Source organism: Periplaneta americana, chromosome 9 (genome assembly GCF_040183065.1).
Source record: "Periplaneta americana isolate PAMFEO1 chromosome 9, P.americana_PAMFEO1_priV1, whole genome shotgun sequence".
NCBI classification, from domain to species: Eukaryota; Metazoa; Arthropoda; class Insecta; order Blattodea; family Blattidae; genus Periplaneta; species Periplaneta americana.
The window spans coordinates 131,288,201-131,313,105 of record NC_091125.1 but is presented as its reverse complement, the minus strand read 5'-3'; the positions used below and the strand labels follow the sequence as shown (position 1 = coordinate 131,313,105).

The window sequence follows — 24,905 nt, the reverse complement described above, 5'->3', positions numbered from 1 at the left end:
TTGTCCAAGATATTTAAACTTTTTCATCTTTCTTGCATTATAATTTATATAGAAAATTTTAAAATACCTTAACAAGTTAGCCATTTAGAAGTAATTCTTGACTGATTTCTCGAGGTAAAACAGTGACTTTCAAACTGTTGGTTAGGCACGTTTCATCCCATGTCACTTGATTAACAGTTTTAATGCCAGAGATGATATCAGCCACAATTTCAATTTTTTCATCTGAAAATCATCATGAGTGAAACTGAACAGACAAAATTCTTCCTTCCAGCGTGGTGAAGGGCTCAGAATTGTTTCAGCCAGTGATTATACCAGTTTAATTACTCGTATGTAATTACATGTAAAATTTGGTAAAAAAAGCGATTGACATTTTTATGCCTGCTTCTGTATACATTGCTCATACTAAAAGATACTGTAATTATATTGATTTTTTGTGATAGCTGTATTTTTAATTATTTTCTTTTGTTTTGCAGGTAATTATTTACTATAGCCTATATCTTACTTACTTACAAATAGCTTTTGGAGAACCCGGAGGTTCATTGCCGCTCTCAAATAAGCCCGCCATCGATCCCTATATTGAGCAAGGTTAATCCAGTCCCTACCATCACATCCCACCTCCCTCAAATCCATATTTATATTATCCTACCATCTATGTCTCGGCCTCCCCAAAGTCTTTTTCCCTCTCAAGTCTCCCAACTAACACTTCATATGCATTCTGGATTCACCTATACGTGCTACATGTCCTGCCCATCTCAAACGTCTGGATTTAATGTTCCTAATTATGTTAGGCGAAGAATACAATGCGTGCAGTTCTGCATTCTCCTGTAACTTCATCCCTCTCAGTCCCAAATATTTTCCAAAACACTGTGTTCTCGAACACCTTTAACCTCTGTTTCTCTCTCAAAGTTAGAGTCCAAGTTTCACAACCATGCAGAACAACCAGTAGTAATATAACTGTTTTATAAATTTTCTATTTTCAGTTTCTTTGAAACCAGACTAAATGACAAAAGCTTCTCAACTGAATAATAGCAGGCATTTCCCATATTTACTCTGCGTTTAATTTGTTCTGGAGTGTCATTTATATTTGTTAGCTACTATTGCTACAAGTTATTTCAATTTTTTCACCTTTTCAAAGGATAAAATTCCAATTTTCGCATTTCCATTTCGTAGATTATATGTTCTGATCATGAGACATCATATACTTTGTATTTTTTTATTTTATTGGGTTATTTTACGACGCTGTATCAACATCTCAGGTTATTTAGCGTCTGAATGAAATGAAGGTGATAATGCCGGTGAAATGAGTCCGGGGTCCAGCACCGAAAGTTACCCAGCTTTTGCTCGTACTGGGTTGAGGGAAAACCCCGGAAAAAACCTCAACCAGGTAACTTGCCCCGACCGGGATTCGAACCTGGGCCACCTGGTTTCGCAGCCAGACGGGCTGACCGTTACTCCACAGGTGTGGACTATACTTTGTATTTTCGAGATTTACTTCCAAACATATCTCATTACATGCTCTAAGGAAAATTCCCGTGTTTTCCCCAATAGTTTGTGGATTTTCTCCTAACATATTCACGTCATACTTGGTATAAGCCTACACATAAAATAACGAGTAGGTAAAACAAATTATGCAGTTTAAAGTGGCAGTTTTAATCTTAAAAAATACTAAGATAAAGAACTTCTGCAAACATTTTTGTATCCTACTTTTTCAAACAATTTGTCCTGTTTTTTTCTTCTCTCTTGAGTATCCGGTAGCTCTAATTAAGTCGATTTCAAGTTAATCGCTAATTTAAATTTGTTATTTAAAATAATACCGGTACCTATTATTTTTTATAAAAGTACTCTATAATGTATGTGTCATTATTAGATAAATCGACTCGTAGATTCAGAATAGGAACAAAATACGTCTAACAGTTAAGGATAAATAGAACCCGTTCGCAAATTCGTGGCAACCAATATGCGCGAGCTTCTCTCTGAGGCTTCGGAGTGGGTGGGGGGGGGGGAGTTCTGTGTGTGCGGGCGACTGCTTACTCATAGAGCGTACTGTTCAAACACCCCTCCAGCAAGACGTTTGGACGAGTCCATGTAAGCGGATACCAATTCGTCTTTCGCGCAGGTGCCACGAGTTTGCGATCGGGCTATGTATATATGTAAATAGATATAGATAAATTGCCCAAAACTAGTTTTCCTCTATCAATAATATTCAAAACGTGTATTTCCCCGAAAAGTCTCGAAATCTCTAATAAAAATGTAAAAAGTTTTACCATTACAGTGAAACAACTCTGGAAATGAGTTGCCTGCAGCCCCGCTGTATTCACTCTGTACAAAGTTAAAAACAGGAATTATGAATACTGCACTGCACGCTAGCCACTGGATCCTTCCTGCCTCACTCCATCACCCGTGGGGGATGAGGCTGCAGATAAGAGATTGCTTTTGCACGTTCAAACCCATCCCCTCTCCGCGGCTTCTTGGAGCCTAACAAACCACAAGTGCGCGAGCAAACATTTTGCAACACCCGGATTGGACGAGGGAGACTTCAACCGAAGGGAAGGGCTGCATGGGGTGGAAGAGCTGCAATCCTACGCCATCAGGAGAGCTCTAAACCTCAGAAAGAATTCCCCAATCAATATTTCAGGAGTTATGCATTACGGAAGTACAGGCTTCGATGCCGAAGTTCATTACACCGACACAGACGATCATGATTTATTCAATACTAAGGAACGAAGTCTGGACACCAAAACATTGCCCAGAGGCGGCTACAAGAACACTGGCTATAGAATGACGTTAGTTGTTTAGTTGTTTATTTTACTTTTAGGTTCGTATGCAAAATGAAAGACGTTGCGTGAAGAGAGCTCTGTTCATTCGAAGTTTAATGGGTGAAGGTTTTGTATTGTTTACTAAACACTAATAGTTTGTTTTTACACAGCATGCCCATTTTGTTTAAACCTTTCGTAAGGTGTTCAGTTATGATCTACTGAAGGTACTATGAACGTAATAAAATGCCGTTAATAAAATCTGTAACTTTGCTTTGTGCTTGTAAAAGACTTCGGTGGTGACTCTTTTTCAGTCAAGAACAAAAATATATTATGGGGTAAAGTGTGTAAGTTGTACATAAAAGTTAATAACCGTCATGATTTACAAATAAATTTGAAATTGTTTAGTAATTTCATTTCGAATCAGTCCACTTTTTATTATGACTTGTACCTGATCCTGATATCTGCATAAACTTGAGAATTCACCATTTTTAAACACTTCATTGAAGAATATACGTCTGGAAAATTGCCAACTCCAACATTGTGCACACAATATCTACCATCAAGTTATGAAGGCCACGGCGTGGCTCAGTCGGTTAAGGCGCTTGCCTGCCGGTCTGAAGTTGAGCTCGGGTGCGGGTTCGATCCCCGCTTGGGCTGATTACCTGGTTGGGTTTTTCCGAGGGTTTGTCCAACCGTAAGGTGAATGCCAAGTAATCTATGGCGAATCCTCGGCCTCATCTCGCCAAATACCATCTCGCTATCACCAATCCCATCGACGCTAAATAACCTAGTTGATACTGCGTCGTTAAATAACCAACTAAAAAAATCATGTTATGAAATAGCTTTAAATTCTATACGATCTGCTGTTGGTAGCAAATAACAATAAAGGGGCTAAAATAAACTGGAGAGTGTTCTTGAAAAAAATTCGGGCAAATCGCAATATAGCGAACGTAGAAGCTCCGCCCACGACCCCTTCCACTTTTCCCCTACTAGCTCATCAGACACTCTACGTGTTAGGCGAGTGTTGTGTCGAATGCACATTTCATGTGAGTGGGGATAACTTCCCCTACTGGCGTTCGCTATATTGCGATTTATCCAAAAATCCTGCATATTGGAAACTCTGTCAAATACAACATGAACTGCACAGTGAACAGGCATAAATTAAAACACAAGATTATAATAAATAAAAACTTTTTCAAATTCGCATCAATAACACTACGTGATGTCGAAAGAACATTTTCTTGTTTGAGTGGCAATCAAAACAGGTTTATATTTGACAGTTTACGAATGTACACAGTTATACAGTACAGTCCTAGAAAAAAGTTTTGTTGCACAGATATTTTGCAAGTCCCAGGAAGGAGGCAGTGCGCATGATCAGAGGACTTGATTCACAAAAGAACGACTAGTTGAGGTAATAAAATTAGTTTTGTTTCGTTATATGTCTGATCATGCGCACTGCCTTCTGCGACAAAACTTTTTCTAAGACAGTAGGCTACATTGCAATAAAATTAGCGACACTTAAAGTACACCATTTTTATTTAAAATAAATCACCATTTTCTACAAAAAAGACAATAAGTAAGTCGCTTTCGTATATGTGTGTTTTACTCTATTTGTTTTAATCACCTGATTATACCGAGCAATATTTTGATTCAAACATAGCAATGTCCGTTCTGCCCTGAGTTGATGTAAACGCTTGTATAACACGCGACGTAGTTAAATTGATAGGTTCGGTGTCCGAACTTCCATTCCTATTCATTACATAATTATGTTTTCCTGCGTGTTACCAGGTTATCCAAAAACATAAACATCTATACGTTATGACTTCAAATTGTTTTAATTTCCAAGAAACATGGGAACAAGACTTTTTTGTTATTATGATTACAGGTAAAGTTCAATGCCTGAACATCACTTTACACACCCCTGATTAAAATGCTATGGTACCGAGTTCAACCTCTGCTTACTGTATGCACACTCAGACAGGTAGAATATTTGTGGAGGGAGAAATGAACGGCTGGTGTGTACAGTGCCCGTGAGAGAACATAGTGCCCATGCCTGTTCTAGAATGCGTTTGAATGTGGTTCGTAGTTGGGATTCGTATATCATGGGACTCATCTCGCCAAACACAATCTCGCTCTCGCTCAGTGTTGCCGATACATAAATTGTATCCCCGTCAGTCTAACACCTGGAAATCCGTCAGAATCCGTCAAAATAAAAAAAGATCCACTCGATATATCTATATACAAATAAAAGCAATTATTAACGCAACTTCCTTACCAGTCTTGATTAAAATAATAATCATCCACATCATCTGCCTCTAGTTCTGTACTGCCTTGTGGGTCTACGCTCCCCCAAAAATTAAACAATTAAAAATGACAGCAGGTAAAAAAAGTGAAAGATGATGCAAATTGTATTTCCGCCTGAAAATCCGTCACCTGTCAAAGCCATTCTTTTCCCGTCCGGTACATTGAAATTCCGTCACTTTTGACACACAGCGTTCTTAAATAATAAAGTTTTAAAATAAAGGAGGAGACACTACAGATAACAAAAGGAAAACAGAAAGAATAAAAGAAGAGTAAACACGATGGAAATGAAGACATTATTGATACCAAGAAAAAGATGAAGGCTGACAAGGCACAAAAAGGAATTTCCGTCCATAACTTGCTCTGCAGACTCGACGGCTAAGCACATGAGCGGTATCACGTTTGATAATGATACATTGTCAAACGGGTCCGCAGTTGGTAATTATTGCCCTATATTCTATACTATACGCAAAATCTCTACAAACGTAGCGACTGTACCGCTATGTAGAATGTGGGCGTTTACAATTCAGGCCGTTAACAAGGCCTCATTTTCCCTTTCTGACGTTACCTACCAGCTGATCATAAAAATAACTCACTTTCCTTACAGGTTTCAATCTCAACTACCTTCAATTCCATTCGTAAACCAACTTTTTTTTTTTTTACTTTCATTTTAGCCACTAAGAATCCTCACGTCACTCTGGAAACGACCTGGCTTAGACAGGATTATTTTTTTTTATTGCAAGCAAAAATTACATACAATAACAAAGATTTTACAATACTAAATATGTAATACTCTTATATGAATATTCTTCAAAATTGGAAATTGATTACCAATCTCATAGTCAAATAGCCTACATATTACAAATTATTGTATAAATACAATGTAACTGGGTCACACCCGAAAAAGCAATATCATCGTCATCATCATCATCATCATCATCATCATCATAAATCAATCGGGCATGTAGGCTCCATGGCCTGTTCCGGTCCTGTAAGTACGAGTATAATGCATTATCCTATAAGTCCCTTGAGAGCTCAAACTACTTCTATCATGGACGAGGTACGCATGTTTCAAGATGAAATGCGGTAATCTGATTTTGTCCATTCGATTGAGTCCAGCTACAACGATAATTCCAAATTCTATCCAAAACTAGGAAGAGTTTTCAGTTTTAATAAGAAAGATTTTTTTTATTTGTTTTGTAGTCTTGCCAAGTACGGTGTATTATATACATTATTATTATTATTATTATTATTATTATTATTATTATTATTGAGTTTTATAAGACAGTAAGGTATTATGCTGAAATTTGTTCAGATTCTAACCAATTTTTTCCCCCCAATAAAACATCCAATATTAGCTGGGCTAACTGGCCATGTGGAGATGGCATAGATAGAAAAAACATAAGACAGAAAAAACATAAGACGAGGAAAACACTCCCACTCGGTATTGAAGATACGGAAAGAAATGGAATTTGTGGAGGAATGCACTACGACCCAACGCTAATCAGCGAGCTAGGTGTATTCCCAAGTCCACACTGGCTGACTACACTAAGATCCGCTGTGTACCCAGGTTTCGAGCAGACAATTTCACTCGTCCCTTGGCCAGCCACTTCATACGTCGCTAACCGGCGTTCGGGAAATGCTATGGAATGACGACGGAATGGAGAAATGTTGACGTTATAATGTAGATGTTAATATGGAGAAACGGGAGAACCACGAGAAAAAGTCCAACTGGGACCTCGTCTGCCGCAAGTGTCACTATCGATTTTTCGATGAAAAAAATTCCAGATTCACCGGGACTTGAACCCGGCCGCCTGCGTGACAGGTCGAAGATCTGACTACTCTGCCACCGCAAACAATATAATAGATTGGTTTCTTACCTTCGGAAAGATTTTGCACTTCCTATTTTCTTCCTAATAATCGAATTCGTAATTCGATTTGTAACCGGAAACGCTATCACTTACCGATATGTCTAGCGTTGCCAGAGGACACGGATTTTTTTTTAGATAGAATACAGTCTTGTATTCAGGGAAAATATTTTGTCTCTCTGTTTTTAATTCGCTGATGTTTGCCACGAATTTGAAACTCCGGGCAATTATTTAAATGGTAAACTGGATGTTGGTAGTAAATTGGAAGCAATTTTCAAGAACAGGTAGGTTTAATACAGTATTACATTTAACCGAACTAGTAAGTTTCTGTTGAAATGTATCAGCATCAAATTCGTGTATGTTTTTAACAACTTTGAAGCGAAGGGTTATAAACAAATGTTCACTTCAACAATTTTTTCCTTGAAATTGTTCAAGTCTGCTTTACATGAAAGCTAGATTTGCAAAATATTCACTTCACTCGATTGAATCAACAATTTTTCTACTACGTTTTCAAAGACAATGTATTAGAAATGGTGTCTATTCTACAATTCTACATCTGATACAACAAATTAATTGGGAAACATTGGTTTATTAAATATTGGCTACAAAAACATTAATTTTTTACTGAATCATTAACCTATTTGCTGGTTGATTCATTTATTAATACATGTGTGTGTCCCTTACCCTGATCTAAGATATTCGACGAACTTGAGGGAATATGACATGAATTTTCTACAATGAATGTTTGAGAATCAATTTTATATGCTTTTTTTTTTATCTACACACGAATCGCCTTTATACGACACACTCCTTTCACAAAACAAAAGCAGTAACAGACACATTCTATCCTTTCAATTCAACAGCTTTATATTTGTTTCCGTAAGTGAAAACGAATTTGAATTCACTTTTCATCTCATTTCAATTCCTCACTCACACGCGCTTGTAAAAAAAAAGTTGACATACGCCGCATTTTATCGTTTCCTAGCAACGTCTAGTTTCATTCACAGTCATGCTACGAAAGCAATCACAGCTTGTACCAAAACAACCGAACCGAGAGCTCACATCCGTCATTGTCGTGAACAAGAGCCGTCATAGATACGAGCAGCCATATGGCAGCCCTGGAAGGTTAGAACGCCGTCCGTTTCCTGCGGCGCCGGGTGTACAAATCCAGACATGTATTCGAAAACCAGTCACTTTAACGGACGAATGCGTCCTTCGCTGAATATAAAATGTATACTTACAAGAGCAGATAGTTAACACTCCCGTGCAGAGGTGAAGACTTGGGATCGCCCACAGCTAGAAGTGAAAGGCTGGTCACAACGCGGATCGCGGTATTTTTTTTGTTTTTCTTGTTGAAGGCTAGACGAACAGTACCGCCAACTGAGGCAGCAGACAACAGACTGACGGGCCCTCAACAAGTTGGTGGCGTCACACCTGCCTCTCCCCTCCCGCGCGACTCGTGTTCCAGAAGGCGGTGGAACTGGCTCCGTCCGAGCATGTTTACAACAGTTCGAGTCCCGCTCATGTTGGTCTAGGGCAGGGTATACCGCTCCATAACTTTATTTATGCCTGGTAACCTATTTTGCATTCAGTATGCATACAAACCGGATCATAAAATGCATCATAAGACTGAGATAAAATTATCCTACGATCTACAGGGTTTTTCAAAAGTAACGCATATTCGGAATTAAAATTAACGAGGAGATTTTTTGGACAAATAACTTACACACGTCAAACCTTGCATTTAGAAAGGTATACAGTATTAGGGAAATAAAAAATAGATATTTTTTTATTATTGCTGTGCGAGTTATGTTATCGAAATATTTTTAAATGATGCACTACTAATTTTTAATATCATCTCAAAGATCATATTTTTATGCAATACTTTTGTTTTATACGGAACCAGTATGACTAAGGTTACGTACCATTGTAACACAGAGGTTATTGTATTACTGCACAAATTGGTAATTATTATTATTATTATTATTATTATTATTATTATTATTATTATTATTATGTTTAGAACAAGGATTCCTCGAGCAATCTTGAACTACAGACCAACAAGGAAAAGATATTGGGTCTTCTTGTGAAGAGATGGCGGGAAAACTTTTGTACACAAAACAGTCCTTCTAGGAATATCACCTGTTAATAATAATAATAATTTATTTATTTACTTATATTTAATGTGCTGTACAACAGCCAGAGGCCAATTACAGTTCAGCACAAACAATATAACAAAAACATTAGCAATAATTTAAAATAAAAGTACAAAGAAGTAATTAAATTAATAGCAATTAATTAAAATGATAATTACAAATGAAATAATGGAATCATAAATGGAGAATGGAATCATATAAAATAGTATTACAAAGATATACAAGATTATAATACAACGACAATAATGACAATGAATGGACAATAATAATAATAATAATAATAATAATAATAATAATAATAATAATAATAATAATAATAATAAGTATAAAAACTACTATAAAACTATAATATTCTTTCCATTTTTCAGAAAGTATGTCATACTAGTGTTTAATCAGCATAAATGTTGTTTATGTCTATATAACAGAACTATTTTTATTAAATTTAAAAACTCGCGATTAACTTGAAAAATTAAGCGATGGCAATATTTCGAAAACTAATTTCAAATCAATCACAGCGATGATTTCTATGAGAATCCGCACTTCTAACAAACAAAAGTTTAGTTACTCTGCATACAGAAGTCCGCCAGACGAAAATATTTCTTTGTTTAACTTGCCGTAACACGGAACCTAGTAAAGAGTTTGAATAGCAATCACTTTTAAAACTAATTCTCATTCTTTCTAAACATTTCTCTCGCTTTGACCCCCATCTGAAGTAAAAAATAATAAAGTTTGCCGCTTACCAACTTTTGAGGGTGTCAATGTATATTTTGAACACGTCACTTCGAAGTTAGTATTTTTTTTCTCATTTCCCAGAAAAGATTTTTATTTCGAATTTTTGTCTATGCTTTGCTTAGACATTTATCCATGAATCCTAAAAGTTACAGCGCGATTAAACAACTATTAGAGCTATGACATGATAATGTTTAACGATGCGGCAAATAGCGTCCTCGTTTAACCCTTAGTTTTTCTGAACCGACGCATGCGACGTGAGAGATGCGAGGCGGGCCTTTCACCGCGCACATCGCATGCGTCGGTTCAGAAGAAACAAGACTTTACAGCTACTGGTCGTCCGCACCACTGCTTCCTTCCTCAACCTTCTGCACGACGGTGCATATTCCGATACACTACTTACCCGATACCCATTTCAGCGAGTGCTGACGACCACTGTATTAGACCATACTTTTGTGAAATAGGGCCTGGTCGCTGGATCCGAGGTTCTCGGGGTTAAACCCGGTCGAGTGTAAAAGTGTTTTAGAGAGCAATAAAATCATTAGCATGGCTTTTTCCGAGAAAAAGAGCAAAGCTAGAAGGTCCGTGTCGTAGATTTATGGTACGTAACTTCAACATGTACATAATGTCTGCGTCCGATTTATTTTCAATATCCGCCGACATGATCGTATATCGGAATATTTTCTACGACTCTCCTGGTTCCGCTTGCAAGATTGACGTTTAGTACATTCTCTTTGCCTGCTATATCGAATTATTCATGATTCCACACCCAACTACCGTGCCTCTCGGTTTACTCTCCTAGCTTCACATCATAATCGTAATACACGTTCACAGCACAATCTGTTGCTATCAATACCACGTCATCAGACATCTCTGTACTCAAGTTCTTTCTCAATAGCCATGGAATTCGTTGCCGCTGGAAATCAGGGGCAGTCTTAGTCCTCAGATGTTTAAAATTAGGTTATTTAGAAATATTTTAAATGCACAGAACTAGTTTTTAGGTATAATTTTTATTTACTATTATTATTATTATTATTATTATTATTTTTTTTACCTTTTTTACTTTTACTTTATTATTATTATTATTATTATTATTATTATTATTATTATTATTATTATTATTATGTTGCACAGTCATTACTTTATTTTTCCATTAACACTAATATCTAGGTAAATGTCATTGTCTCAATGTAACACGTGCTGTGCTGAACATACTAATTCTACTATTCCTTTAGTTGTGAGATTATATTCATATATATTAACTCTTTTTTTTAAGTTAATACTTGTATACTAGAATGTATTTTCCTGTTTGTGATTATGTATTCAGTCTCTTTTATATATATATATATATATATATATATATATATATATATATATATATATATAAATGTTATTTTAAAGTTAATACTGATTGTGTATATGTATTCAATGTCTCTTGTTTACTTAATTATGTTTATTATCATTTTTAAGTTAATATTTGTATACCGATATGTATTTTTCTGTATGTGATTTGATCCTGGTTGAGTGGAAGAGAAGGCCTGATGGCCTTAACTCTGCCAGGGTAAATAAAACTATTATTAGTATTATTATTATTATTATTATTATTATTACTATTATTAAAAGAACTCTGGCCTGAGAGACAGCTCCAGAGAAAATACATTAAACTCCGTACGAATCACAATTTTTCTGGTTACATGGAACCTCCAGCTCTTCAAACAAGAACATTCGTTAACCGACAAAGCATTTATCCCTCATTATCTCACCCTCCCTGGAAAGCCTCCGTAGTTAGAAACTCATTTAATTAGCAAAGAGCAGTCGAACAGCCATGCCGTCCTCTGGGAGGAAGTGTGGAAGTTGTCAAATCACAGAAACGATTCATTTCATTCGATCGAGAACTCTCACCGGGTCACAACAATGCTGCCAAGTTTGGTCCAGAAATAAAAAGCTGAGCGCGCGACGGCGGACAGTGAATGTGCCCGTCGCCGATGATCCCATCTCGCGTTGCCATGGCGACGGTTTGTGACGTCAGACAGAAGCTTCCAGCTCTACTGACCCACACGCGAGCAGGCCAATCGATGCGCGGCAGCTACGTGTACTCCGACTGGAGTACTCTCCCGCGCTACTATGGAGTTGGTTCCGCTTACCCGCTTAGTCTTCCTTACCTGTTCGCAGGTGCGCGGCGGGTTATTGTATGTCACGCACGGTAGCGGAGCGCTTCCATGGCTACAATAACAAAAACAGCGCGCCAAGATTTAATTCTTACGCAAACAAGAAACAAAAAGGAAACTTCGTTGAAAGGGGATTTTTTTTTAATTTAAGTAGACCCTCTCATATTATTAAATCATAGGCACCTACAGTATCTGGCCACATTAATAGAATTATCTATAGTAATCTCAGGCCTCGAGTGACATTTAGGACTATTTCGTGAATAAAATAAAAATGTAAATAATATATCCCTAAAATTTTCTCACAAACGTTAATAATTATATGTTTATGAATATTTAACATATTCAGACATTGTGAAGTCGAAATAGATGAATAACGATTACTACAATAAGGAAACAATGTTATTCAGTAATGCCAATTGAAGAAAGCGAAATACAGGTTTAAAAATGGTGTTACATGTACTGCGCTTTTCTCTTGTTATTATTATAGGTGCCAAATCTAGGGAATCGTGTAGGACTATTTTCAAAAAACTACAAATAATGCCTATGGCTTGTCAGTATATCTTTTCATTAATAATCTTCCTCGTATGTAATCGTGAAAACTTTGTAACTAATTCAACAGTTCATAGCATAAACACACGTTAAAAAAATGACTTTCATACTCCATCGGCAAGTCTATCGTGCTATCAAAAAGGAGTGCGTTATATGGCAGTAAACATTTTTAATAGCCTCCCTATCGATATAAAAAATGAAACTCAAAACATAAAATTATTTAGGGCCAAATTAAAGAAGTAGGACCTAATTTCTCACGCCTTCTATTCTGTAGGTGAATTCATGACATTCAATAACGCTTCATGAAATTGATACAAAACTTTGTGTTGTACTAATAGACTATATTGTAAATCTCGTTTCCTTGACATAATCATTTTCGCTTTTTAGTTTCCATTTTGTAAGATTTTAATCTAACAGCACCGAAAAACAAAGAAATGCAACCGGTTCGTCAGCGATGTCTTGTTGATGTCCTATGTTCCCGAAAAAATAAAGGGCTGCTACCACCACCACCACTCGCCAGAGACAAGTGCACAGGTAACTCTAATACTACTGTAGAAGCATGAAACATTTTACTTAACATTAGAAACCTATTTTCTATGTGTTAGAGCTTGTGCTAATAGGACTAACTACATTTGTGTTGATCACTTTTTCATTACAATGGACTCTCCCAAGTTCGACTGAACAGAATTGAAAGTTCAGTCCAATAAGGGTAGTGGTGTGGCATCACCTGAATACAAATTCTTATTGGTTATCCATCAACGAATACAGTACTGTACTTGCATTTCCTGTCCGTCCCGAGACTTGTGTATGCGCTTCTAGTACCACAGTGGGTTTCGACAGTTCCGTCTCACAAACGGCAAAATTCCCAAATAGAGAAAGAAGAGTTCATTAATTTAAAATAAGTGATTAAATATGGATGTCCTAATCAATAAAATATTCCGTTTTTCTTTAACAAAAGTATCACTACGAGACACAGAACCAATTCCCATTCAAATGGCAAACCCACTTCTTAATGTCCCTATTATCCTACGTAAGCAGTCGAACTATAGAATGTCGAACTTGTTTTCTGTCGAACTTAAGGGGAGAGGATGGTATCTTTTGGTGAAAAATGAGAAAATTTGGAAAAAAAAAAATTCTTTAAAATACTCTGTGATATGTGTGGAATGCATGGCATAACATTTTGTGGGTATTTGTGCCCTTATCGAATGTTGAGTCGCCATTTTTAAACTTCCTGCGTTATGGATTTTTAAGTCACTCGCCCACTTTTATTGTTGTTTCCGGTAAATTAAATTTTCAAAAAAAAAATTTTTTTTTTTCTTTAAAATACCCTTTGATGTGTGTGGAATGCATTGCATAACATTTTGTGGAAATTTGTGCCCTTATCGGATGTTGAGACGTCATTTTTAAACTTCCTGCACTATGGATTTTTAAATCACAGCCCGCTTTTATCGGTTTCCAGTAACTTCATTTGTTTTGCTACATTGCCAGACAAAAATGAACATAATTTCTGAACTATTAAAGATACATGCATGAAATTTAGAACACACATTCTTTAGACTATTAGGAAACTTTTCTCTGTAACGGAATTTTGTTACGGTAATTGATTTTATTTAAAAAATACGTCCGTTTGTTTGCAAGAAAGGAAATCAGAAAATTATTAAATTTTAATTGTTTATTTTACAAACGTAGGGACTAATATCAAAATTCTATTACAGACAGTTTGTAGAACATGCTTTTGCAAATACATTGCAAAAAACTGTTTGAATCTATCTTTAAAAACGGTTTAGATATTTCGGTTTTAGTACAATCCTGCATTGGATATATTTTTTTCAAATTTGGGCCCCCAAATAATTTTTTTTTCAAAATATTTTTATTTGGTTGAGTTTCCACAGCTATGAGCTCTCTACATACAAAAAATTAATATTTTACACCAAATAGCAAAAAAAGTTTTAAAAAATACCAACCTCTCCCCTTAAGAGCTTCCACTGTACAATGTTTTTAATTTTACAAATGCTCAAGGGTGATTTTGACATAATGCTGTGGAAGTATTCCTCGTTAGGACAATATTTAATATTGATCAATAATAAAGGAAACCCAAAATCAGCCATGTGTTCAGATTAACGCCCATCTTGGGCTGCCAGTAATATAAAATTGAAATACGGTAAACATTGCCTGCTGTGCACGAAGTATGTAGATCCTTTTCGTTCTGAGGTCGTGAGCTGTCGGGGACGTCACAGAGATGCAATCCGAAGTAAGAACCGCGTAAGAAGTTGAAAAATCCAACTTGATCCCAACTTTCCTACAAAGAATGCGAGAAGATAAAAACGACTGAAATCTGCTGAAAGGAATCTGTAGTTGAATGACCCAGATGTCTTGATATTACATCAAAACTTCGATAAGAGAAGATGTGATTCAATTACATATTACAGCTTGTTATTTCGCGTAAGAGACGATTACAGACATCTACTGGCCAACAAATTTTTTGTTGAATTTTTATCAACAGCTGTTATGAACTAATTCGTGGGTGCTGATTTCAGATCTGAGGTTAGTTTTTTTTCTGAAAGCTCTGTTTTTTTTTTTTTTTTTTTTTTTTGCAATTGACATATGTCAAAATTTCAATTTTCATTTTTTCTCATTTACCTCATAGCGTATGTGAAGAGATATTTGATTAAACTTCTTAAAATTAGCTGGGCAATAAGCAAACTTAACCACCGTGGTAAAGGTGTTTCGCATTTTTCAGAATGCTCAAAATCAAATTCCTGGATATCAACCAAAAAAGGCCTTTCCACCTCTCAATGGACAAACGATATAAAAATGAATTGCAATGTCATCGCAGTACGTAGTGTCCCAGGTAGGAACCAAGAATCCCGTTGCCGTCATTGCAACGAGTACGAAACCCTTCCTCATGTTCTTGGTTTCTGCAAAAAAAAAAGGGGAACTGTTGCGGAACAATCGTCATCACTGGGTTAGAAGCCGAATTGCTGAATGTCTCAAGAAGTCTAAAAAGTTTGACGTTTATGAAGAAGTACATTGTATTTCATCCACTGGCTCCACCAAACGTGCCGACATCATAGCAATTGATAACAATCAAAAGATTGGCTTCATAATCGATCCCACTATCAGATTTGAGGGTGCTGAAATACAACCACAAGAAGTAGATCTGGAAAAGTAAAGACATTATGAACCCTGCTTTAGATATCTGGAGGAGAAATACCACATACCCGTTTGTCGCTGGGAAGTAATTGGCTTGCTCTTTGGTGCAAGGGGCACTATCTCAAGATTTTGTATCAATTTCTTTCATCGTTTCCATATCGATCTTTTGAAACTTCAAGATATAGCCATTAATGTTTTAAGACATTCCTTGTTAATTGTAAATAACCATCTGTACAGTTCTATATATGAAAAATAAATTATTCATGTCGAGGATAGCTGCCCCCCAAAAATAAAATAGAATAAAATTAAAATAAAATTATAATTTAAAATAGAATATTGAAGCAAATCGTACGCTTAGGAATAAAAAGAGAGATTACTTGAAGGAAAAACTGAATGAGGTAGAAACAAATAGTAAAAATAAAAACATTAGTGGTTTATATAAGGGCATAAAGGAATTCAAGAATGGATATCAGGAAAGGGTAAACGTGATCAAGGATGAGAACGGTGACTTGCTTGCAGACGCTCATTCTATCCTGAACAGATGGAAAAACTATTTTTTGGACAAGTACTAAATATACATAGGCCAAATAGAAATGATCGGGACGAAATTAAAATACAAACTGCTGAGCCATTTATACCTGAACCCACACTTTCTGAAGTCGAAATTGCAATAGAAAATCTGAAAAATTATAAGTCTCCAGGTATCGATCAAATTCCAGCAGAATTAATACAAGAGGGTGGAAGCGCATTAATTAACGAAATTTATAAGCTTGTACTTGCTATTTGGGAAATGAAATTGTACCCGAACAATGGAAGGAGTCCATAATCGTACCTATCTTTAAGAAGGGGGACAAGACTAACTGTAGTAACTTTCGAAGTCACCTGACATAATTAGGAACATTAAATCCAGACGTTTGAGATGGGCAGGGTATGTAGCACGTATGGGCGAATCCAGAAATGCATATAGAGTGTTAGTTGGGAGGCCGGAGGGGAAAAGACCTTTAGGGAGGCCGAGACGTAGATGGGAAGATAATATTAAAATGGATTTGAGGGAGGTGGGATATGATGATAGAGAATGGATTAATCTTGCTCAGGATAGGGACCAATGGCGGGCTTATATGAGGGCGGCAATGAACCTCCGGGTTCCTTAAAAGCCAGTAAGTAAGTAATAGAATATTGTTGTTATACAATTAATTTAGGAGCTGTTACCGCTCGGTACCCCTTTTTCAAGGGTAGCTATCCTTTTTGGATTATTCTTCTCTCTCTCTCTCTCTTTACAACTCAAAGTCAATTCCCTCCCAAGAGTACCTCTCTCAGCAGGAATATGACCGAATTCAGCACTGGTAATGTGGAAACATTGACGAGTATGGGGGTGTGGCAATCAATCAGAAAGTCATCTGTTATCTGTCGCAACGTGGCGGCGGGCGCTCGGCCCATGTGACGCGCCCTCTTGCCTAATTTCGGTATCGGTGGAAACTAGTGCCAAGCGTGTTGAAATCGCATTTTTGGCATTGCATGCCGACTGGCGGGCGTTCAAGGCCTGTGAGCAGGCGTGTTGCACCCGGGAAACGTCGTCACATCGCTGTCTATCAACTGCAGTGGATTAAATTTCTGAGTATGTTACCTTTACATGCAGCAGTGTGATTCATACAAGACGAGGCGTAACAGTAGCTGGACAAAATTACGGCATTATCTTAAGAGACGGACTTCTCCAAACGACTAGTGCGCCATGTTACTTACAGGGTCTCCACCAGTGAAAAATTAAAGGTACCAAACTTGGCGGAAAAAAAGTACTAAATCTGAGAGAAAGGTACTAGATTTCTTTCCCTCCCAATCTTACCAGTACTTTTCCTCTTTTTTTTAGTAGGGTATTTTACGACGCTTTATCAACATCTTAGAGTATTTAGCGTCTGAATGAGATGAAGGTGATAATGCTGGTGAAATGAGACCGGGATCCAACACCGAAAGTTACCCAGCATTTGCTCGTTTTCAGTTGAGGGAAAACCCCGGAAAAAACCTCAACCAGATAACTTTCCCCGACCGGGAATCGAACCCGGGCCACCTGGTTTCGCGGCCACAAGCCCTAGCCGTTACTCCACAGGTGCGGACTTTTCCCTCTTATTTTGTCTACTATATAATATTTAAATTTACCGAGTTTCTCATTTTACCTATCCATAATTGATTTACAGGTACCGATAAAAGGTAAAGGTATCCCCGTAACATGCCATGAAGGCACTTGGGGGGCATGGAGGTAGAGCCCCATGCTTTCCATGACCTCGGCACTAGAATGAGGCATTTATAATATTCATTCATTCATAGTGTTCTGCCCAAGAGCAGGTCTTTCACTGTAAACCCAGCATTCTCCAATCACGCTCTGACCGCCTTTTACCCCCGGGAAAGACCCGGTACTCAATTTTATAGGAGGCTGAGTGAACCTCGGAGCCGTTCTGAAAGTTTGGCAACGAGAAAAAATCCTGTCACCACCTGGGATCACCGATACATTATATAAAATATAAAACAATAAAATTAGGAACTTTCCACAACTTAAGGTATTCATCGACTCTAGAAATGTCAGATTTCTTGTAAATTTTGATAAATAAAGTTTTTGCCTCATGTAGAAGCTCATTTCTTCTAGTTTTCAAGACAATATAACTTGTACCCATTATCTCAGTAATTTCATAATTATTTAGGCATTTATAATATTCATTCATTCATAGTGTTCTGCCCAAGAGCAGGTCTTTCACTGTAAACCCAGCATTCTCCAATCTTTCCTATTTCCTGGCTTCCTCTTTGTCTCCTCATATGATCCATATATCTTAATGTCGTCTATCATCTGATATCTTCTTCTGCTCCGAACTCTTCTCCCGTTCACCATTCCTTCCAGTCCATCTTTCAGTAGGCAGTTTCTTCTCAGCCAGTGACCCAGCCAATTCCTTTTCCTCTTTCTGATCAGTTTCAGCATCATTTTTTCTTCACCCACTCTTTCAAACACAGCTTTGTTTGTTATTCTGTCGGTCCATTTCACACGCTTCATCCTTCTCCATATCCACATTTTAGTCTTTTCCTTAGCTCTTTCTCCAAAGGTCCGCAGAAGATGCTCCTTTTTCTATTAAAAGCTTCCTTTGCCATTGCTATAAGTGTCCTATACTTTCTATAGGCTTACCTTACACCATCTTCAGTGTCTGTTTTTTATTTCATATTTTCCGATATTTAATATTCTTCCGATGGACAAAAAGTGTACACTTTCAATTGGGTAAAAGATTTCACTGAGATATCAAATTAAAGCTTAAACATGGCTATGTTATAAACTACAATTATTATTTTCAATCGATTATAATTATTTTATCCCATAAATATACAAATACATGTCCCTATATTTTTCTAAAGGGCTTATATAATGTGGCATATCTTTTGAATGGTTCAAGATACATAAATAATTTTGGTACCTAACATTCTCCATATGTAGAGAACCATTTTCGCGAAAGAAGATTTACCCAGAGTCAATTTCTAAAGGAGTTAGGTCAGTTCAAAATTGTATTATTTTCTTTTCCAGAAACATTCTTTCTTTGGGCTCACAAATTCGATTTTCAAGTCTGAATTATATAAATTGTTTAGTTTACTCCCAAGAATCATGTCGCCAAAGTTTGAAAGACATTACGGGAAAAATGTGAATTTTTGTCCTAAAAGTCGATGAATACTGCCTTAATCGGAATTTAGACTTTCAATCGAATGTCTTAGCGGCCCACTCTATATTATTAAAATATCGACAAAGGTTCAAAACTACAAATAAAATATAAAACGTGATTAACACTAAGCAGTAACTTATTTATAACTATATCTTAAATTTATATTTTCATCTATTATTTTAATAGTAAAGTTCATTTTTGTAATTAAATTGAAACTCTTTTAAAACACTAATTTACACCATAAAATTAGACATGGCAACACTGTAAAGATTTTCGCTGGATTCGAAAGAATGAGCAAAAGTGGGATAGGAATCACTTATTTCATTCATTCATTCACGTATTTATTTACTAATTTTCTAATTTATTTACTTGCTTATTTATTTATTACTTATTAATTATTAATACATTCATTCACTCATTCATTGATTCAATTACTCATTTATTTACTTATTTATTTATTTATTTATTTATTTATTTGTTCACATTAGGAGTTCAGTGAATCTAAAGGGTAACTGTGAGATTTCACTAGTCCTTGAAAATTCCGGAATGATGGTGAAATGGGTGACTGACATTTCAAGTGTCTCCTTATAAAATCTGGAAAGCGCGGTTCACTGATAGGCCTAATTATAGAAATATTAACAGAGAGGAGGGGGGAATCATGCAATGTATGAAAAAATATGAAGAATTTTATTAAATATGGAAATTTTACAAAAATACTGTATTACGAAATATGAAGCGCTTTTTAACGATAATTGCATTCTGTACATCGTGTATCATGAAAATCCTTGTTTCCATACATCTAGTAGGAATTCTCCTATCTCTAATCAACTAATCATCAATGGATTCGAAGTTCGTGGATACGAACTGTGGATTTAATTAAGCATGACTGTACATTCGGGACATAAAACTATTGACTTCGATTTCAACTCCGAAAATCTCCTCACTATTTCATAAGACCTCAATATGTAATAATGATGGCAATCGTACCAGAATGTTTATCGGTCTCATACGATATGAAGTCATCACAACTTTATACTGCATAACATGTACACAAAGTTTAATTTAAAAGAGGACCCGTCACAGACGGCTACAGCGTACTATGTTTGAAATGATTTTTCTCCGTTTCAATGCATTTGTCCACACATTCATCATATTCCTATAATAGCAATCTTATGGAACTCTCCGATGTCTATACTCTAGATGGCAGCAGATTGTGTTCAACTTCAGCTCTTACAAAATGTGTGGATATTTTTTGTACACAACGTTCAACTGCAAATTCCACGTCCTTGCTATATTTACAAAACAAAACAATTCATTCTTGCTTGGTTACTAATTATGACGTAAACACATGTTTGTTATTATTCGGTTGAGAAGCTTTTATCATTCAATCTGCTCTAAAAAAACTGAAAATTAGAATTCATAAAACAATTATATTACACGTTTTTCTGTATGGTTGTGAAATTTGGAGAGAGGAGTAGAAGTTAAGGATGTTTGAGAGTAAGGTGCTTAGGAAAATATTTGGGGCTAAAAGGGATGAAGTAACAGGAGAATGGAGAAAGTTACACAACGCAGAACTGCATGCATTTTAGGGCCGTATTCATAGACATTCTTAGCGCGGGCTTCCGGTGGATGACCAGCGAACTAACGTTTTTCGTATTCATAAACCAATGTTAGCGATATGATATGATATGAATCCTGTACAAATAACCAGTCAATAGCCGGGGCTAGTTTAGCACGCTCGTAGCGCGGGCTAGCGAAATGTCTATGCATAGCACCCATATTTTTCACCTGACATAATTAGGAACATTAAATCCCGACGTTTGAGATGGGCAGGGCATGTAGCACGTATGGGCGAATCCAGAAATGCATATAGAGGCCGGAGGGAATAAGACCTTTGGGGAGGCCGAGATGTAGATGGGAGGATAATATTAAAATGGATTTGAGGGAGGTGGGATATGATTGTAGAAACTGGAATAATCTTGCTCGGGATAGGGATCGATGGTGGGCTTATGTGAGGACGGCAATGAACCTCCAGGTTCCTTAATATCCATAAGTATATATGAGTCGTTCAGAGCAGAAGTGGTGTAAGTCAAAAATGGGTAATGAGGGTTGAAGCGCAAAGTAGCAATTAACATTCACTTTATTTAAACTGTTAATAATCAGTGGATAGCAAGAACGACATATTAATTGCTACTTTGCGCTGTATTTTACAGAATGTGTACTTTAAACCTCATTATCCAATCTTGACTTACACCACTTTTGCTCTGAACGGCTCATATGTGTATGTATAGGCTATAAACACATGACGTAGGAATATATTATTACTACTACAAACAAAATGTACACATAGTTATGTTACGTAGTCTACAATGTTAGCCTTCATATTTACACTCATTAAAATGATGAAAACACTCCAGCGAAATGACATAAGCACACAGAAGAAGCGTGCAAAACAGGACAGTTTAGTGCTCAATGATCTGAGGTTGTGCTGACATCTTTTCATTTCCATGTGTGATCTCTCACTTCTCTCTCAGTTGACGATACAAAGAGAGCTCCCTTGTTCAAAGTTTGTGAAATCCATGGGGTATCACGGTGAGCTAAACTTTTCCGCTTCATCGATCGTATCAAAGAACCAAATCCTTATACCCTGTTATTGCGCATAGCATGTAAAATTGCATTTACATTAAATGACACTGGTTTTTTCACCCCTCTATACCGATACGCCCACTGAAATGTTTAAAACAATCGTATGCCCCCCACCACCAAAAAAATTCCAGAAAATAAAATTATACTTTGATTAAAGAACTTAGCAGATTCCTCTTCTTCTTAGCAGTTAATCCATAGGGTGCTATGGTCAGTTAAAATATCCCCCACTTCATCGGTCTTATTCCAAATATTAACTCCTTTTAAGTGATTGAGGGATAAAATTAAGGGAGAGGGTGTTTTGTTCAAAATTTAATGTAGTTATTTTTCCCTGGTTGTGAAGGCTAAGAGTGAAAAATGTTGTAAATATCAGTCAAAACGTGTATATTTGTATAAAAAAATCATAAGTAAATACAAAACAACACAGTACAATACAACACAACACAACACAGTACATACATACATGCATGCATCCATACATACATACATACATACATACATACATACATACATACATACATACATACATACATACATACATACATACATACATACATACATACATACATAGGCCTATATATTAAATACATTGCATTTTAGGTATATTGCATTACATTACATAAGCTACATGTAAACTTTTATACAGTATATTACTGTGTTAGATAACGTCTTAACATTTATAGCACTTTATATGGTCATTTACGTAAGTAAGAACTATAAAGAATTGATTACCAATTTACAACTGGCATAAAATGAATTATTATAATGTGTATCTAAATGTGCAATGTATAAATAAGGCATATTATAATATTTTTGGGGTTATAAAAAAGCCTCGTGTCCAGTCCATAAAGGAAAAAATGTATTTACTTATTCGGATGCACAGGTTGTGAAATAATTGATTTACGTAGACTATGCCATTTAAATGTCCCGCGCCGTGGCGTCGCGGTCTAAGGCATCCCGCCTAGGACTCGCGTTACGGAATGCGCGCTGGTTCGAGTCCTCATGGGGGAAGAAATTTTCTCATGAAATTTCGGCCAGTGTATGGGACCAGTGCCCACGCAGCATCGTGATGCACTTGGGGAGCTACGATAGGTAGCGAAATCCGGTTGCGAATACCAGCTATAACGGCTGGGGGGGTCATCGTGCTAATCACACGATACCTCCATTCTGGTTGGATGATCGTCCACCTCTGCTTCGGCATGTGGGCGTGAAGTCAACAGCCGGCTGGTCGGTCTAGGCCCTTCATGGGCTGTAGCGCCACGGATTATTATTATTATTATTATTATTATTATTATTATTATTATTATTATTATTATTATTATGCCATTTAAATAATGCTTCAATAAAATAAAGTATAATAAGAACATCGAAACACCATTCGAACTTCCTAACGGAAATTGAACTGTTGCCAAGCGCGTAAAACGTAATAATGAATATATTTCACCTTCTTGACACTTTAAAAATATATGTATTTATATTCGGCAGTTGAAATTTTGAAACTCCTGTATAGCATGTCAAATTTTACATAATAAAAGATTCGTAATTTTAGGTGATTACTTTTGTTTTATGAAGTTTTTAAAGGATATTTCGCTCATAAATTAATTATTTCAAGGAGTTTATAATCATTTATTGGTCAGAAAATGTTTAACTCTAATGATGAATTTAATCCAGAAGTTTGAGAAGGGCAAGATATGTAGCACGTATGGGTGAATCCAGAAATGCATACAGAGTGGATAGGAACTGATGTCGGCTTATGTGAGGGCGCAATGAACCTCCAGGTTCTCTAAAAACCATTTGTAAGTAAATGATAATAATTTTGACAATATAATCGTGTCATTTTGAGTTTCGCAGAATGTTCAAGTCGATGTCGCTTCAGTGCAGCAAGAAACTTTTTAAAACTTGATTCAGCTTAAGAGAAAAAAAAAAGTACGGCAATGTAATTGATACCATCAAAGAGTTAAGACTGTGATTCCGTTTGGAGCAGAATGTGGCTGTACTTCTGGGATAGAACCTAAGTCAACACCCGCCCCCGGACGCTATTGGCTGCTGTTGTTGGCAAGGAAACATGCCGCCAACGAACTCAACCTTGTGACTGAAAAAGTCTTGACTGCTGACTAACATGCTCAGGTGGATGTGAAGAACTTCACGCTTCGGCCACCTTGGCCTCGAAATAAGCTTCCAACAGGCGATGAAATAATTTAGACTGAAAACTGGAAAATAAAACATTCAAGAGCAGGCCTGCAGAACTGTAGCTCTTGAGAACGACTGCTTTCCTCCCCTCTTTTACCCCACCCACCTTTTCTACCTGTGCGGTCACAGCGTTCTAGTTACGCTCGGCTGCATCAACATTCATTCTCGGGGCGGAAGTCGATCATCCCCAATAGAAGTGGAGTGAGACTGACGTCATAGTTCCCCTTCTTGGCGAGTTCTGCAGACCTGTTCAAGAGTCTACTTTCGCACTATAATAATAATAATAATAATAATAATAATAATAATAATAATAACAATAATAATAATAATAATAGAATGAAAGATTTAATGCGAATTCTAAACACGAAACGGGAGAACCCCGAGAAAAACTCCAGGAACCTTGGCTTTGTTCATCAGAAATATGATTCCGCTACCACCAGGATTCGAATCCGGTCCGCAGTCATCGTAAGCTAATACTCTGTCAACTCACTTAACAAGGCGACAAATATCGCTACGTTCAATAATTAGCAATAGGGTATTTAAGATCATGCTTGAGGATCTCTGATATGTTGTGTGATATCTATCTCGCTGCAGATCCCATCTGAGTCATCTTTGTGGTATCTCAGAAAATGAAGTGTTATCAGTACGATTTCCCGTTCTCCTCACCCCTATCTCCTGAGAATTGTATGCATAAAATACTTACTAT

The 24,905-nt window shown here is 36.6% G+C and overlaps 1 protein-coding gene across 4 annotated transcripts in view; it reads right to left on the bottom strand.

Moving 5' to 3' along the window:
• Positions 1–24,905, bottom strand: part of LOC138706523 (terminal nucleotidyltransferase 5C-like) — a 391,516-nt gene that overhangs the window by 141,440 nt on the left and 225,171 nt on the right. The window contains exon 1 of one of the 4 annotated variants that reach the window (XM_069835903.1): positions 8,167–8,316. The exons of the other annotated variants lie outside the window; for them this stretch is intronic. The gene's annotated coding sequence lies outside the window, so the exon portion shown is untranslated. Of the gene's footprint in view, positions 1–8,166; positions 8,317–24,905 lie in introns of those variants that run through there. 4 annotated transcript variants of the gene reach the window in all.